We start from the raw sequence: 11,280 nt of genomic DNA on the forward strand, positions 1-11,280 counted from the left end.
TACCGCCCGCTCCTTGTCATATGATCGACTTCGCCGATGTACCAGGTATCGTCTGGCTGGTTGCTTCCCCAATCCTCATCTGTGTGGGCAAGACATAAGTCGTCGTCCTCCCACCACATTCCATCGGCAGTCGACAGACACCTGTCTGGCCCTGGTATGGCTGTTCTTATATTCGCAGTATCTTCCGTCCGCATGCTCGCAGTATTCTCTGTCCTCGTACACACAGCACTTTCAGTTCCCGCATGGGCCTTAACTTTCCTGATTCTCTCAGAATCCTCAAACCTTTCCTGTTTCGACTGTGCCAAAAGAGCTGGCTGTTCAATAATTCTTGTGTTCAAGATGCTCCAATCCTGAGTGAAATTCTTGACACCGGTGCTCTCCGATGATGTACTCTGCTCTTCGGTCCTTCCGGCCGTCACTGACATTCTCGCCCCTGCCGGGTCTTATTCTGGTTGGAATTCTTCCACAACATCCGGTTGATCATCCAACCACCCAGTAGCCTCTGCCGATTCCTCATAATCAAACCAGTTGACTGCTGTGTCCCCTGGGTTTTGGTCATTGAAAAACTGGAGGTGGGCAAGGTCCTCTTCCATAGCCGTCAAATTATCTGTCCCCTGCTTGAATCCATCCCCTCAGATCATACACAGCTCTGCCCTCTCCGGCAATTCTACAATGGGCCGAACCTGGCCTACTGACAAAATGTAATCACTTGGATTGTAGGCTTCCTCAGCAGAACTCCCAGATTCCTCAAATTCTGGCTCAACAATCCCATTCTGCTCTGAAATCATCCCTATCCCATCTTCGATGGTCATCACCATTGGCTCTGGTTGGGTTTTGGAGATGTCCAACATGCACAAGTCAGTGCAGTCAGGAAGGAACACCTCCGGCTTAGGTAGGTGGGAAAGAGTGATATATATGCTAGGATCATAAGACACGACCCCAGTCTGGATAAAATTGATTCTTTTGGGAGGTGGAGCTTGCTTGTGTGGTGGGAGAGGGTTTTTTGTAACATTAGGTTTCTCGGGAGGCAAAATGACCCCGTTATCGATGAGATCTTGAACCTCATGACGTAATCGGAAGCACTAGTCGGTGTCATGACCGTGCTGTTGGTGAAATGCGCAATATTTGGCTGGGTTGTGGGTAGGGGGAAGTCTTTCCAGCAATGGTCGCGGCTCTAGGGGCTTCAAGTGCCCTTTACTGATTAAAACCCCCAGAGCTTTGGACAGGGACATATATAGTGGAGCAAAGGTTCTTTGGTTTTTGGGTGGGTATCTGGCTGTTTGTGTATTGCTTCCGGACGCACCGGAGAAAGGCGTAGCTGCCATGGGTCTTGGAGGGGGAGGGGGAATGGTGGCGACCATGCTCACTTCTAAGGCTCTTGCAGTTGTAACGCCGCTCTGGCCTGCATTGGTGTTGCGATTGAAAGTTCTTCTGGGTTGCTCCCGATCATTATCAATTAAGCCTTGCTTCAAGGCATCCTCAATCTGTACTCCCATCTCATGCAGATCAGCAGAGGTAGGGAAGTGAAGCACGATCATTTTCTGCATCAGCTTAGGCTGGAGATTGCGCACAATCATCCGAATTTGATCTTTATTTGTGGGCCTTAGGGTCATCATTGAGGCCTTAGCCCTCTATCTGGTCACGAACTCCGAAAAGCTCTCTTTAGGCTCCTGCCTCGTTGTCTCAAGATCATGGGTCGTAATCTCAATTTACGTGTTAAATGAGTATTGTGCAATGAAGGCCTCAGCCATCTCGTCCCAGTTTCTCTTGACATCATCTTCTAATTTGGCGTACCAGATGGCCGCCACACCCGACAGGGTCCGGCCAAATAGAGGCAGTTTCTGTAGTCTGGTGAGGCCCATCGACCTTAAGATGTCTGAAAACAAACGCAGGTGTACCATAGGATCCTCGGATCCATCAAACCGGTTGATGTGCGGCATCTTGAATCGGTCCGGCAGTGTCACAGCTACGTCGGTGTACCCATCCTCAATATCAGGGATGGTCTTGACTCCCTGGGATCTCTTGAACAGCTTTTCAAGCTTGCTCAACCTCAATGTGATGGGATCTGTCTCAAACTCAAAGGGAGAGTCCGGTAGGTTGGTGGGTGTTTTGGATAATTGGGGTAGGATCTGGGGTAGGATTGGGGGCAGAGGTGGCCCTGTGGGAATGTCCGTATCATTCTGAACATCAGCTGTCTCCCCGAGTATTGGAACTCCTGGCGAGGGAGGGGCTTGATGCGAAGCAGATGCTCCGGCTTGCTGTTGTAGCCTCACGATTAACTCTGCTTGTTCAGTCATAACCGTAGCCTGTTGCTTGGCGAACTCCGCCTGTCGGACAGCGTCTTGCTGCATAGTTTTCATGCTCTCTTGGAGCTGGCGCACCGTCTCCTCTAAGCTTGCAATACTGCTCTGATCTGATTGAATTTCTGGTATATATTCCCTCTCTACGGGAGAAACAGAACCCTGATCTCTACTGTACTCAGGTGGGGTAGATAAAGCCCTCTGTACTGATCGCTGAACTGATATTCTCTGCCAGACTGCCCTCCGTCTAGGAACCGGGGGTAATGAATAGTACACTGGTTGTCCGTCTACCAAATCCTCAGATTGATGGAGTCGGCGACCTCTAATCCAGGGTGCTTGGGGAATATCTACTGGGTCAGAAGCAATCGTGCTAAACTACCTAGCAAAAAGATAAATAAAGCGATAATAAGGAAATAAACAACCAGACAAACGGACAGCATAACAGCTTAAATAAACATAACACATGGTTTGGCATGACAACACCCTGTCGATAAGCTGAATACACTGTTCTCAAACACTGATCATTATTCCCCAAATCACTGTCCCCAAAGCTGGATCTGATACCCGTAGATAACTGATTAAAATACTGGTGCCCGCAGGCCTGATGCCCAAACTTGCAAACTGATACGTGCAGTCCTGTAGAGGCCAACTCTAAGAGCATAGAGCAGATAAGTGAGGGCCAAAACACCCCTATGTTGGGGTAGGGTTTCCCTGTCCTATTTTGTTAGGAGCTAGGGTTTCACTATGCACGCAGCGGTTTCAAACAACTTATAATCGGGTAAGCAACCTATCCTAGTTTGGAATTGTCACTATGGATTCCGAATATGCACTAGGTCGAATGGTCAAAAGGGTGCCTCGGTAAAAATCGGGGTTTGTGTTCCCATACTGACAGAGCCCGCAATCGGTCAGCCTTATGGTCATGCCTTGACAAGGCAAGCCTTCGGCAAACTGTTCAAGAATAGCAGATGGCCAACACGGTCTCCTAGGCGCACCAATGCACATTCAATGCAAAGAAACACATAAGTGTAGTCAAAACAAGATATCATGAGTTTGAGTCAAGTTCTCTATTGTCCCCAGCAGAGTCGCCAGAAACTGTAGACGTCCCCGAAAGCCCCGGGAGGATGGGTCCCATTTTGTCCCGTTTTGGGCTCACTACAGTTCGGACTCTCAAATCGTCATGGTTCTTAATCTGAACCAAAGAGTCCAAATCCGAAAAATCGTTTTGGAAAACAAATTTTAGAAAAGAAGTGCCAAACATGGACTGATTTGCCAGATACAGAGTCGCCACCTAAATATTTTTTATGAGGGAATTTAGGAAACCCTGACTCGTTTGCCTAAGGCCATGTGTCTGTCATCACCAAAGTTGCCTCGGCTCGGGAACTTGGGTACGATTAGGGAAGGTCAGCTATGAGCACCCCCTCTCGCCCGATCCAAAGATCGGCCTCTACTAACCATGATATCTTGTTTTGAAAACATTATGCGTTCTTATCCGGTTATTAGCCAAGATTTACTATGTGATGCGCACAGCACAAAAGTATAGACTGGATCGCCTGAATTGGAACAAAACATTTCATGTTTTGTTTTGAAAACGGTCTGCTACTCGTAAGTAGGCTAAAATGTAGATTTTGCCACCTTCGGGTGGGTTTAGAAAACATGGTTTTGCCACTATCTTGTGGTCTTAAAACTCACAGTTTTAATGCATTATTCTAATTCAGGTAATTCAACCTCCACCCACAGGCATCCAAGCAGTTATATCATATAAGCAAATAGCCTCATGGTAAGCATGCTATCATGGCAACACTCACACGCATGCAAGGATGCTAAAGCGAAAAGACTTACAGAGTACTCCAAGACAAAACAAAAGCTATGTTAGAAATCCATGCATGGCCCTAATTATACAGAAATGCCTAATGTAACACATGCAGGAACGCAACTACAATAGGCTCGGCTATTCTAAAATGACATGTGAAATGCTACAACTAACACGTATTCAATTTGGGATTGAAATATAAATGCTGTTAGTATGATGCACCGAGCCCGGTGCATGCAAAATGAATGAATGTATGCAAACATGCTATCATAAGTATGCTAATTGAAACATGCCCTAAACTAACCATCGAAAGCTAGTAAATAAAAGGGAAGAAAGACATGGGGTTGGAAGGCATACACACACTCATGCACACTTATTACACAATTGCCCTCACTCGGAGGGTCCGAATAATATTACACAACCAAATGAATACTGCTAAATTAATTATTACAGAACTTCTAATTAATTAACGAATTAAATATAGAAGGAAGGTGGCCACAGCCCTGCCTCGGAATGCGCGAATGGTGCATGCTTGACTCGTCTCGCCCGGAAACCCGTACCATGCAACTGTTGCCTCTGTTTACACTGCCTTGCTCCTCTGAAAATTTTCACGAGTCCTAAGGATGCTTCTCTGAACATTGAGGAGCATCACCGACTAAGTGGGAACATCACCGGCCAAAGGGAATAGTCATCGACCATTGGTTTAACTATCGGCTAATTGCATTTGGTCGGTCGGCACAATAAGTAGTCGGTCGGCCAAATGTTCCTGCAGAAATCTGTTTTTACAGCAGCAGAGGACAGACAGTGTATGGTATGGGATTTTCAAGCAAATGTGTGCGTGGCCGCACTCCCTATCATGCAATGGACTCAAGGGAGCGTGGCTCTCGACCCTCGGGCCATCAATTATGCATTTTGATGCATGATGGCCTAAGAGGCCAAGCTTGCCATTCAATGTAAAATGCATGCAACAAAAGAGATGAGTGCCTTACACCCTATCATGCTTGAGATCAAGGGCATTGGCAACTGAGGAGTGAGACGTGTTTCGTCACTTTGAGTATGAACACACCTCACCCCTCATGCTTGGTTTGACACCCCAAACCAAGCAATGCAATGCATGTATACAAACATGGCCCAAATGTGCGAAATGACTAAGGCACAAAACATGCCAAATACAATGTAACCTATGCATGCAAATGTAATGTATTAAGCATGCGAGATGCAATGCAATGCAACCTATCATGTAATGAAAACATGGTATATTGCAAGCATGCAGCTAGAGGCAATAAATCAAACATACAACTATACACAAGGATGGACTTAGACTGAAATGGGAGGCCTCAGCCACACCCTAAAACAATGGCCAAAAGAGCCAAAAATGGCACAAATTAGGCATGCAAGCATGCACACATTAAGGCCTATCACCTAAGCATGGGAGGGGGAGCCCTCAAGGACACTTAAGGGTGACAAACAAAGACATCAAACACTCATGTTAAACTCTGAAAAAAAACATACGAAGGATGATGCTGAAATATGCTAGGAAATGGACGTAAAAAAAGGGAGCATTCAAGGCCTCAAATGAGGGCATTACTCAACTCCTACCCCAAGCAAATAAAGCATGGATTTTCCAATGCAAAACAAAGTTTTAGCATGCAAAAGGGACCCCTAAAACCCAATGTCATGGCAACCCAAAGCCTCAAACACATAAGCATGCACAATGCTCATTTTAAGGCTCAACAAGACAACTTTTCGAGGCATGAAAGGGATGATGAATGCAATTATGCAAGCATGGATTAGGGACTGAGACGACATGTAAAATGACCCCAAATCTCTGAAACAACCCAACTAAGGCATCCTCATAACTCACACCCTCAAGGCTCACAAGCCAAAATGCAAAGAGGCTATACCAAACATGGCAAATATGATCAAAACAGCACCGCATAGACCTCAAGCATGGTAAGACATGGCAAAGAACTTCACAAAGTTAGGCCAAAATATGAGAGCATGGTAGGCTAGATGCAAGATGCACTTCTAGGCAAAATGGGGGAACAAGGCAAGTATATTAGGCATGAAAAGGGTCATTAATCTGACCAAAAATAGAGGCATATTGTGACCTAACAACATCCAAAAACCTCTGAAATGGTACCAAAGACAACTACTCATGCATGCTACCATTAAGAGCCAAAAATGCAAAAAAAAAAAAAAAAAGAGACAAAGGGAGAGGGGTGTCCCTCCCCTATGCAAGACCTCAAAACCCCTTCTTCACCACTGAAAATCCACTGGATTTCAGTGGTGAGAAGGCCAATACACAAGAGGTTCCAAAGCTTAACAAAGAGAGTACAAAAAGGGTAAAACAAGGCCTAAGAGGGGGAGATCGACCCCAAACAACAAAATGACCTTAATGAAGTATCTTGAGCATGCAAATAGAAGACTTTTTTCAGTTATACACGAAGCTCAAATCAGTATGCAAAGCAGGTCAAAAGCTAGTGCTAGATTGGGGAATTTAAAACAAAAGTGTTACCCTTGAAGAACACCTCAAGCACAGCAAGTCTAGCCACCTTCTTCTGATCAAAACCAACTCAAAACCTCAAGAATAAACACTCAACACCTCCCAAAGTCGAAGTATGGTGTAATGGTGTGTGTCTTAGTGCAAAAGTAAGAACAAATCACCCTTTTAGGCCCTCAAACACACACAAATGAAGAGAGAGAGGGAGATATAGAGAGAGAAGATGTATGTATCAGAATATATATGTTCTAGGTCTGATTTTTGCTGAACCAAAACAAAGGAGAGGGTTTGTCTCCTTATATAGACCATTCAAAGGTGCTAAGCTTCCAAGAGAAGCTAATTAAAAGGATCAAGGCTTCTTCAAGAAGCCAAGGCAAAGGGGCCAAGGCTTCCTGAGGAAGCTGAGGTAGGGTTCAAGCTTCTTGAGGAAGCTAAGACAAAGGTCCAAGCTTCCTCAAGAAGCTAGACCAAAAGGGTGCAAAAAGGGGCAAAACAACCGCAGATGTGCACGGGGCAGGGTTTGTGCATTCCAACTGGCACAGCTGGCATGCACCATGCCTGAAAAAGGCAAAAAGGTGGTACCGGCCAGAAAAGGAGGCCATCGGCCAAACAGGTGGTCGGCCGGCCACACAAAATGCCGACTGGCCAATGGACTATTTCACCAATGGCCGGTAGCCTCAAAACATGGTCGGTGGCCTCAAGCCATGGCCGGTGGGTATCAGGGGTAGCTAGCAAGCTACTCTCTACCCTCAGGTGAAAAAACAAACAAGTCCTTGGTGTAAAACGAAGCATAGAACAAGCAAGTCGAGAGATCCTGAGGCAAGGCGCGTAGCTAAGACCTCTGGGAACTCAAAACAAACACGAACATGGATGATCACCGAGTGTTCAAGCGGTGACGTCCAAGTCTTGAGGACGGTCAAAAATGGGGTGTCTACAGTATGCTATGCCGAGCCCGGTGCATGCAATACAGATGAATAGATGCAAACATGCGAGCGTAGGAATGCTAATTGAAACATGACCTAGAACTAACCATCGTAAGCGGTTAAGTAAAATGGAGAAAGACGTGGGATTGGAAGACATTCACACACTCACACACACTTATTACAAAATTCGCCCTCTCAACGGAGGGTCCAAATGATTAATACATGTTAGCTACGCTAAGCGATTCTAACTAATCTAATTAATCTAATTAGACTAATTATTACATAATCAAAATGAATAACTAGGTAACACTAAGCTAATTATTACAACACGTTAACTAATTAAACAAATTAGCTAATTTAATTATTACACAACAAATCAAATAATTAATCATTCAAACTAATCCACAGCAGTGAAATGGCCTCGTGGGCGAAGAAAAGATGCATACTCGGTCGGCATCACTCGGAAATCCGGTTCCATGCCTCATGTTGCCTCTGTTTGTACTACTCTACTCCTCTGAAAATTATGCCGACTTCTATGATGCTTCTGACCTACCTCATAGACATTCTGAGAGGTCATCGGCCAAGAGGGGTGGCCATTGGCCAGTGGATAATGGTCATCGACCAATTTTGGGACTATCGGCCAAATATTGTTAGTCGATCGACACACTAGAGATAGCCGATCGACAATCTCTTCCTGCAAACTGCTCCTTTTGCTGCAGCAGAGTACAAACAGAGGCATGGCAATACATTTGCAAGAAAATGTTTGTGCAACCACACTCCTTATCATGTTTGAAGTTCAAAGGAGTGTAGTGCTCGACTCTCGAGCCATCAATCACGCATTTTGATGCATGATGGCCAAAGAGGCCAAGCTGCACAAATCAATATCACATGAATGCACAAAAACACATAAATGCCTTAACCTCTATCATGCATGATCAAGAGGGTCGGCGACCGAGAATTGAGGAACGTTTCATCACTTCAACTATGAAACGTCCCTCGTTCCTCGTGTTTGGCTTAACACCCAAACCAAACACAATGCAATGCATGGACAACTTAACAAAGCTAATGGCATACAAACAATCTAATGCAACCTAAACATGTAAACAACATGGCATGCAACAAGTATGCAACAATGTTATGTAATGCAACTAGCATGCAACAACATGCAATGTACCAAGCATGCAACAACATGCAATGCGACAAGCATGCAACAACATGCAAAATGGACTTAAACTAAAATGGACAGATCTCAATCATGCCCAAATCAGTGGCCAAAACACCAAAACTAAGGCACCAAAAGGCAAAACATGCATGCACACATATTGATCCACAAGCTAGGCAACAAGAACACAACCCTTAGAGGCACTCAAAGGGTGACAAAAGTGGGAGTGTAACAACACTATAAGCTCTAAAATTAAGTAGGGAATGATGCCAAATCATCCAAGCAAGACAAGTATGGCATGCAAGAAAGCTCAAAGCTAGAAACTAGCATAGGAACTTGTACCAAAGCCACATGAATCACACCCCAAAGGGCCAAGGACAACCAAAACAGTCCTAGATCATGCCAAAATGAGTCTAAAACATGCACGGGCCAAAGCTAAAACAAGCCAACATGAAGGGCATAAGGCATGATGCATGCAAGGCCAAAAAAGGGGGTTACACTACACCTACTAAGAGCAAGCATGGCATGACTTAACCAATAAAAATCAGAGTTATGGCATGTCAAAATAAGTCCAAAAACCCACTGAGATGGCATCCCAAAAGCTTAAGCAATAAGACATGCATAATGGTTCATGTTCAAGGCTTAAAACACAAACCTCCCAATGCATGGAGAAGGTGACAAATGTGAGTGCATGACCACACTATACGGACTGAAACCACATATGAAATGATGCCAAATTATGAGAATGGTGTAAGCAATGCATGCTAGTGACTTGGACACTCAAAGCTAACAAGCTAGAATGCACTATGGCTATACAAAACAATGCATGCATGACTAAAACAACATCAAACAGAGCTCAAGCATGGTAAAACATGAGGAAAAGCTTCTTTGAGTTGAGCCAATACATGCAAGAATGATGATCCAAACACAAGATGCATGTTAAGGCAATAGAGAGGATTGCACTATAAGTGCATGGTGCATGCAAGAGGCTATCAAACCAACCTTAGACAGAGGTATATCATGCTGAAATAAGGTCTAATACATGCTAAGATGGAGCCAAAACAAGCTTAACAAACATGTTACTTTTATGAGCCATCAATATAAGCATACAAGACACAAGGAGAGGGGGGGTGTCCCTCTCCTATTTAAGACTCCAAAACCACCTTTCCACCACTGAAAATCCTCTGGATTTCAGTGGTGAGAAGGTCAAAACAAGGTGGTCCCAATAGCTGAAAAGGAAGGCATAAGAACAAGACCAAACACGGCCTAAGAGGGAGTAGACAACCCCAACACAAAAGTGAGCTTAAACAAACATTAGAAGCATGAAAAATAAGAACTTTTTACAGTAGAAAGTTAAGCTTAAATCAACATGCAAATAGGTCCAAAAGGTTCAACCAAAACAATGGCTTAAAGGCTAATTGACTCACCCTTGAAGAAACCTTCAATAACACAACTCCAGCACTCTTTTATGACCAAAACCAGTCCAAAAACACTAACATCAGCTCCTAAGTACCTCAGCAACAAAAGGATGGGGTTCTAGTAGGTGCTTTAGTGCAAAAGTATAAAGAAAATACACTTTTGAGCACAAACTAGGGTAAATATGGAAAGAGAGGTAAAATATAGAGAGAGTGATATATGTTTTGTATATCAACTTTTCAGAACCTCTAAAAAGGGAGAGGGGTCTCCCTTCTTATAGAAATTCAATTCTCAAGCTTGTTGAACAAGCTTGAGTCTTGATGTAGATGAGAATTGTGTTCACTAGTTGTCACAGCTGGCACAAAAATATCTGCAAAAGCAGATGGAAAGGTCTTGGCCAAGAAATATGGCCGATCTACCAAAAAGAGTGCCGATCGACCAAAAAGAGTGTCGATCGGCCACCACTTATGGCTGATGGCAAGAAAACAAGGCCGATGGCACAAGGCCTTAGCCGGTGGGTTGTAGGGATGGCCAACAAGCCACCATCTTCCCTTAAAAGCAAAAATCACAAGTCCTTGGTCCACAACCAAGCACAAAACAAGCAAGTTGAGAGATCCTAAGGCAAGGCATGCAGCCGAGACCTTCGGAAACTCAAAACGAACACGAGCATAGATGATCATCGAGTGTTCAAACGATGACGTCCAATGCTTGAGAACGGTCAAAAATGGGGTGTCTACAGTTGCCCCTCTTTGACAGAACTCGAAAGTCATAAGATGACGGGAGTGAATGTCAAAGCCCAGAGACGACCCACTTTCGACAAGGCTAAAGACTTAGACAAACATACAAGATAACAAAGATATGCGCCCGCAGGTAGGGGCAAGATACAAATGACATGCACAATGCCGAACATAACTTATAGTCATGTAAAGAGAGCTGTAATGAAGCATTTATGCAAAATAAATACAACAGTTTAAGCAAACGAATAAGAAAGAATAGTCCTACACATTCCAATGGAAAGGATGTAAGAAAATTATGCAATTCTCACTGCGTCTCACGCGGAGAAGATTAAAAGTGACTACTGAGGACACCCGGAGTCTCAAACACAACATCTCTCAGCGTATCACATGCATGAGAGGAAAGGACTGTGCAAGAAAGCGCAGTCATCC

Source organism: Camellia sinensis, chromosome 9 (genome assembly GCF_055761805.1).
Source record: "Camellia sinensis isolate YWXY chromosome 9, ASM5576180v1, whole genome shotgun sequence".
NCBI classification, from domain to species: domain Eukaryota; kingdom Viridiplantae; phylum Streptophyta; class Magnoliopsida; order Ericales; family Theaceae; genus Camellia; species Camellia sinensis.